This window comes from Oncorhynchus gorbuscha, linkage group LG03 (genome assembly GCF_021184085.1).
Source record: "Oncorhynchus gorbuscha isolate QuinsamMale2020 ecotype Even-year linkage group LG03, OgorEven_v1.0, whole genome shotgun sequence".
Lineage (NCBI taxonomy): Eukaryota > Metazoa > Chordata > Actinopteri > Salmoniformes > Salmonidae > Oncorhynchus > Oncorhynchus gorbuscha.
The window spans coordinates 57,619,420-57,626,252 of NC_060175.1; positions in this window are offsets into that span (position 1 = coordinate 57,619,420).

Here is a 6,833-nt window from a genome sequence, read left to right on the forward strand (position 1 = left end):
ATTTCACTTATAATTCACTGTATCACAATTCCAGTGCAAAAGAAGTTTACATACAATAAATTGACTGTGCCTGTTAACAGTTTGGACAATTCCAGAAAGTGATGTCATGAATTTAGAAGCTTATGATAGGCTAATTGACATCATTTGAGTCAATTGGAGGTGTACCTGTGGATGTATTTCAAGGCCTACCTTCAAACTCAGTGCCTCTTTGCTTGACATCATGGGGAAATCAAAAGAAAACAGCCAAGACTTCAGAAAACAATTGTAGACCTCCACAAGTCTGGTTCATCCTTGGGAGCAATTTCCACATGCCTGAAGGTACCACGTTCATCTATACAAACAATAGTACGCAAATATAAACACCATGGGACCACGCAGCCATCATACCGTTCAGGGAGGAGACGCATTGTCTTCTAGAGATGAATGTACTTTGTTGCGAAAAGTGCAAATCAAATCCCAGAACAACAGCAAAGGACCTTCTGAAGATGCTGAAGGAAACAGGTACAAAAGTATCTATATCCACAGTAAAATGAGTCCTATACCGACATAATCATAAAGGCTGCTCAGCAAGGAAGAAGCCACTGCTCCAAAACCGCCATAAAGAAGCCAGACTACAGTTTGAAACTGCACATGGCGACAAAGATCGTACTTTTTGGGAGAAATGTCCTCTGGTCTGATGAGATAAAAAATAGAACTGTTTGGCCATAATGACCATCGTTATGTTTGGAGGAAAAAGGGGGAGGCTTGCAAACCGAAGAACACCATCCCAACCGTGAAGCACGGGGGTGGCAGCATCATGTTGTGGGTGTACTTTTCTGCAGGAGGGACCGGTGCACTGAACAAAATAGATGGCATCTCAAGACATCAGTCAGGAAGTTAAAGCTTGGTCGCAAATGGGTCTTCCAAATGGACAATGACCCCAAGCATACTTCCAAGGTTGTGGCAAAATGGCTTAAGGACAACAAAGTCAAGGTATTGGAGTGACCATCACAAAGCCCTGACCTCAACCCTATAGAAAATGTGTGAGCAGAACTGAAAAAGTGTGTGCGAGCAAGGAGGTCTACAAACCTGATTCAGTTACACCAGCTCTGTCAGGAGGAATGGGCCAAAATTCACCCAATTTATTGTGGGAAGCTTGTGGAAGGTTACCCGAAGCGTTTGACCCAAGTTAAACAATTTAAAGGCAATGCTATCAAATACTAATTGAGTGTATGTTATCTTCTGACCCACTGGGATGTGATGAAAAAAATAAAAGCTCAAATAAATAATTCCCTCTACTATTATTTTGACATTTCACATTCTTAAAATAAAGTGGTGATCCTAACTGACCTGAAATTGTTTTTTACTAGGATTAAATGTCAGGAATGGTGAAAAACTGAGTTTAAATGTATTTGGCTAGGGTGTAAGTAAACTTCCAACTTCAACTGTATGTTGATATTCCATTAAAAATCAGCCAATTCCATCTACAATAGTCATTTACATGAACAATGTCTACTCTGTATTTCTGATAAATTGTATTTTATTTTAATGGACAAAAAAATGAGCTTTTCTTTCAAAAACAAGGACATTTCTAAGTGACCCCAAACTTTTGAACGGTAGTGTATGTGAATGCATGTATCATTCCAGCAATATTGAGAAGAACTACTTGGTTGTGCCTGTTGTCCACACACGTATGCCCTCTCATTGGCTAGAAAGGCCCCACCTGATCTCATCTGACTTTGAGGACATGTATTTACATTGTTTGAGTGGTCACTCAGCTATTTTGTCAGTATAATAGATCATCTTTCTAGAAAACACTGCTATGCTACTGGATCCATAAGCTCAAAGGCACCACCTATCCAGGTGTCAATGAGGCCAGAGTTCACCCCTTTCCTACACACTCAGGTATGGTCTTTTTAGAATAATCTTTTGTTTTTTTTGTTTTTCATCATCCATACTCTTATCTCCAACACGAATTTGGATTATTTAAGAATAAATAAGTAGCGTCTCCTTTTGAGGCACTACATCTTGAATTATGAATAATGCTTGTGATGAAATGTACATTATATTGTCAGTCTGCAACAAGAGATGGGTTGTTTAATGAGAATGAAACATTTACAACCATTTTCCTACTGTAAAACGTGCTGTGGGATTATACTTTTTCCGTTTCAGCATGTCTGAACTTTAATCATGATGACACCCCTTACAGTAAGTCAGTGTACAGTACAATTGCCTATAACAGAACCGTTACCCTGGTCTGAAGAGCCCACTGTGAGGAAACATCATACCTTACAGCTTATACCATAAACCAATGGCCACACCATTAATGTGGGAAGCAGCCCTTCCGTCTCAAATACCACTTACCTCTCACAAATTGACTTGCAGTTTCTCTTGGACCCAATGCCTATTTTTTTGTCATTTGGGGACCATAGCCTCATCCTGGCAAAATAGGACATACAACTGTGCTGTGGTCACTGCCAACACAGTGTATTACATGAGTCAGTGAGTCAATCAACAAAAAAACTAAACACACATGGTGCCACATTATTTGTCAGTGTTAATTTAATCATACAAATCTTAATTTATACATACAGGAAATATGCTTGAATTTGACATTTTTTCTTCTCATAAATGTTCTATCATAAGACTATGCAAACTCTCCACTCATACACTCACCATGCCACACCGCTTAAAAAAAATAAAATAATTAAAAACTTCCCATCGAACACAAAACACAAGCAAAGCAGACAGCAAGGTACTCCGATAAAAAAAAGTAGTATAAAAAAAAGTTTGGGAAGACTAACAGTATGACCTCGAGAAATACAGAAATATGAAAGGCTTGTGTGAAAACACCATGCCCACAAGAAAACAGACACCGTACATCAGAATAAACCATAAAAGACTAAGGTACGGCCATCTACAACAGCTTTAGTCGATGAATAACAATGGTCACAAATAGCCTTTTTTTTTTTACTCAACCTGTTGGAACATAGGAAGCAGACAAATCAGGATTGCTTGGAGGGTGCGATAGAAAAAGGGTTAAAAACGACAACATTCCAAATGGTAAAGAAATTGCAGAACATGATGTTAACTCAGTTTGGTTGACATTTGTAAACAATGATTAACATAAGACCTCATACAGCAATTTATGCAGAGTACAATGAATTCCAGGCTTGACCCTGTGTTCTTTTGAGTATAAGTAGTACCAAATTTACTTAATTTGACAATCAAAACGGGATTCAATGTTGTGTACAAGTTTGGAAGAAAAATAAAACAAAGGAGTATATATGAAAACAAAATACGCTCTAGATCCTGATAGTACATCGAATCACCACTTGCAAATATCCAAAGTGGCATCATGCAAACAGCAGAAAATGGCAGAAATAAAACAATGGTGTTGATATTGCTGTTGGCTTGAGAAGTCACAAATCCAGAAGTCGACCTTTCTATGATATTGTCTGTCGTGACGTGTCAGAGACAATTTGGTTTGGTAGTTTAATTAATAGCACCATCTGCTTGCTCTAAAGAACAAGCTTTACCACTGAACTATGCATCTCTGTGTTAGAACAGTACAGCAAAGCCTTACTTACTGGGCTACTCATTCACAGGCCTGTATCATAAATTCTGAAACATCAGTGGAGGAATTGTTTTAGAATGAGTATTATATTTGTGTACATAGGTCACCACTTTCTTGCCGATGTAGTAACCACCATTTCATGTTTAGTAAAATCCAGAAGGAAACCATACACATATAGTAACAGTCCAACGTTTGGACACACCTACTCATTCAAGGTTCTCTCTTTATTTGACAATTATCTACATTGTAGAATAATAGTGAAGACATCAAAACGATGAAATAACACATATGGAATCATGTAGCAACCAAGAAAAAGTGTTAAACAAATCTAAATATATTTTATATTTAGGAATCTTCAAAGTAACCAACCTTTGTTTTGATGACAGCTTTGCACACTCTTGGCATTCTCTCAACCATCTTTGCGTAGAATGCTTCTCCAACAGTCTTGAAGGAGTTCCCACATGTAGTAAGGGTAGGCAACATAACATCTGTCACGCTGATCCTCAACACTAGGGCCCCTCAAGGGTGAGTGCTTAGTCCCCTCTTGTATTTCCTGTTCACCCATGAATGTGTGGCCAGCACGACTCCAAAACCACCATTAAGTTTTCTGACGACACCAACAAAGATGAGACAGCCTATAGGGAAGTGGTCAGGGACCTGGCAGTTTGGTGCCAGGACAACAACCTTTCAATGTGAGCAAGACAAAAGGAGCTGATTGTGGACTATAGGAAGGCCGAACAGGCCCCCATTAACATTGACGGGACTGAAGTGGAGCGGGTCGAGAGTTAAGTTCCTTGGTGTCAACATCACCAAACTATCATGGTTCAAACACACCAAGGCAGTTGTGAAGAGGGCACAGCAACACCTTTTCCGCCGCAGGAGACTGAAAAGACTTGGCATGGGTCCACCTCCCCCTCCCTTTGTCTTTACACTGCTGCTACTCGCTGTTTATTTTCTATGCATAGTCACTTTACAAATTACCTCGATTAACCTGTACCCCCACACATTGACTCAGTGCTGGTACTCCCTGCAAATAGCCTCGTTATAGTGTTATTTTGATTGATTCATTTTTTTTTTACTTGAGTTAATTTAGTAAATATTTCATTAACACTACTTCTTGAACTACATTGTTGGTTAAGGGCTTGTAAGTACGCATTTCACGGTAAGGTCTACACCTGTTGTATTCGGCACACGTGACAAGTACGATTTGAAATGCTGAGCTCGTTGGCTTGCTTCTCCTTCACTCCGCGGACCAACTCATCCCAAAACATCTTAATTGGGATGAGGTCAGGTGATTGTGGAGGTTAGGTCATCTGATGCAGTACTCCATAAATCTCCTTCTTGGTCAAATAGCCCTTACACAGCCTGGATGTGTGTTTTGGGTCATTGTCCTGTTGAAAAACAAATGACAGTGGGACTAAGTGTAAACCAGATGGGATGAGGTATCGCTGTAGAATACTGTGGTAGCCAAGCGGGTTAAGGGTGTTTTGAATTCACAATAAATCACAGACGAGGTCACCAGCAAAGCACCCCCACACCCTCACACCTCCATGCTTCATGGTGGGAACCACACATGCAGAGATCATCCGTTCACCTACTCTGTGTCTCACAAAAGGACCAAAAATCTCAAATTTGAACTCATCAGACCAAAGGACAGATTTCCACCGGTCTAAATGTCCATTGCTCGTGTTTCTTCTCGTGTTTCTTGGCCCAAGCAAGTCTCTTCTTATTGGTGTTCTTTAGTAGTGGTTTAACAAGGAACAGCCTTGTTCAGGAGTAGAACGACAGATTTGTACCTTGTCAGCTCGGGGATTCGATCTTGCAACCTTTCGGTTACTAGTCCAATGCTCTAACCACTAGGCTACGCTGCGGCCCCGCTGCCGTGTCTTTGGAGCAATTTAACCAAGAAGGTCTGATTCACAGTCTCCTCTAAAAAGTTGATGTTGAGATGTGTTTGTTACTTGAACTCTGAATTATTTATTTGGGCTGCAATTTCTGAGGCTGGTAACCCTAATGAACAGCAGAGGTAACCCTGGGTCTTCCTTTCTGTGGCGGTCCTCATGAGAGCCAGTTTCATCATAGCGCTTGGTTTTTGCGACTGCACTTAAACTTTCAAAGTTCTTGACATTTTCCGGATTGTCTTAAATTAGTGATGGACTGTCGTTTCTCTTTTCGTATTTGAGTTGTTCTTGCCATAATAAAGACTTGGTATTTTACCAAATAGATTTATCTTCTGTATACCAACCCTACCTTTTCAACACAACTGATTGGCTCATACGCATTGAGGACATGAATTCCACAAATTAACAAGGCACACCCGTTAATTGTATTCCAGGTGACTCTCATTAAGCTGGTTGAGAGAATGCCAAGAGTGTGCAAAGCTGTTGTCAAGGCAAAGGGTGGCTACATTGAAGAATCTCAAATATATTTTGATTTGTTTAACACTTTTTTGGTTACTACATGATTCCTTCCATGTGTTATATCATAGTTTTGATGTCTTCACTATTATTCTACAATGTAGAAAATAGGAAAAATAAAGAACATTGGAACTTTTGACTGGTACTGTACATATGCAGACATTGATTTAAAACCTAAAGTTGGAAGTTTACATACACCTTAGCCAAATGCATATAAACTACATTTTTCACAATTCCTGACATTTAATCCTAGTAAAAATTCTGTCTTAGGTCAGTTAGGATCACCACTTTAATTTTAAGAATGTGAAATGTCAGAATAATAGTTGAGAGAATGATTTATTTATTTCTTTCATCACATTCCCAGTGGGTCAGAAGTTTACACACACTCAATTAGTATTTGGTAGCATTGCCTTTAAATTGTTTAACTTGGGTCAAACGTGTCAGGTAGCCTTCCACAAGCTTCCCACAATAAGTTGGGTGAATTTTGGCCCATTCCTCCTGACAGAGCTGGTGTAAAACGGAGTCAGGATTGTAGGCCTCCTTGCTCGCACACGCTTTTTCAGTTCTGCCCACAATTGTTTTTATAGGATTGAGGTCAGGGCTCTGTGATGGCCACTCCAATCGCTTGACTTTGTCGTCCTTAAGCCATTTTGCCACAACTTTGGAAGTACGCTTGAGGTCATTGGGAAGACCCATTTGCGACCAAGCTTCAACTTCCTGACTGATGTTTTGAGATGTTGCTTCAATATATCCCCATAATTCTCCTTCCACATGATGCCATCTATTTTGTTAAGTGCACCAGTCCCTCCTGCAGCAAAGAACCCCCACAACATGATGCTGCCACCCCTGTGCTTCACGGT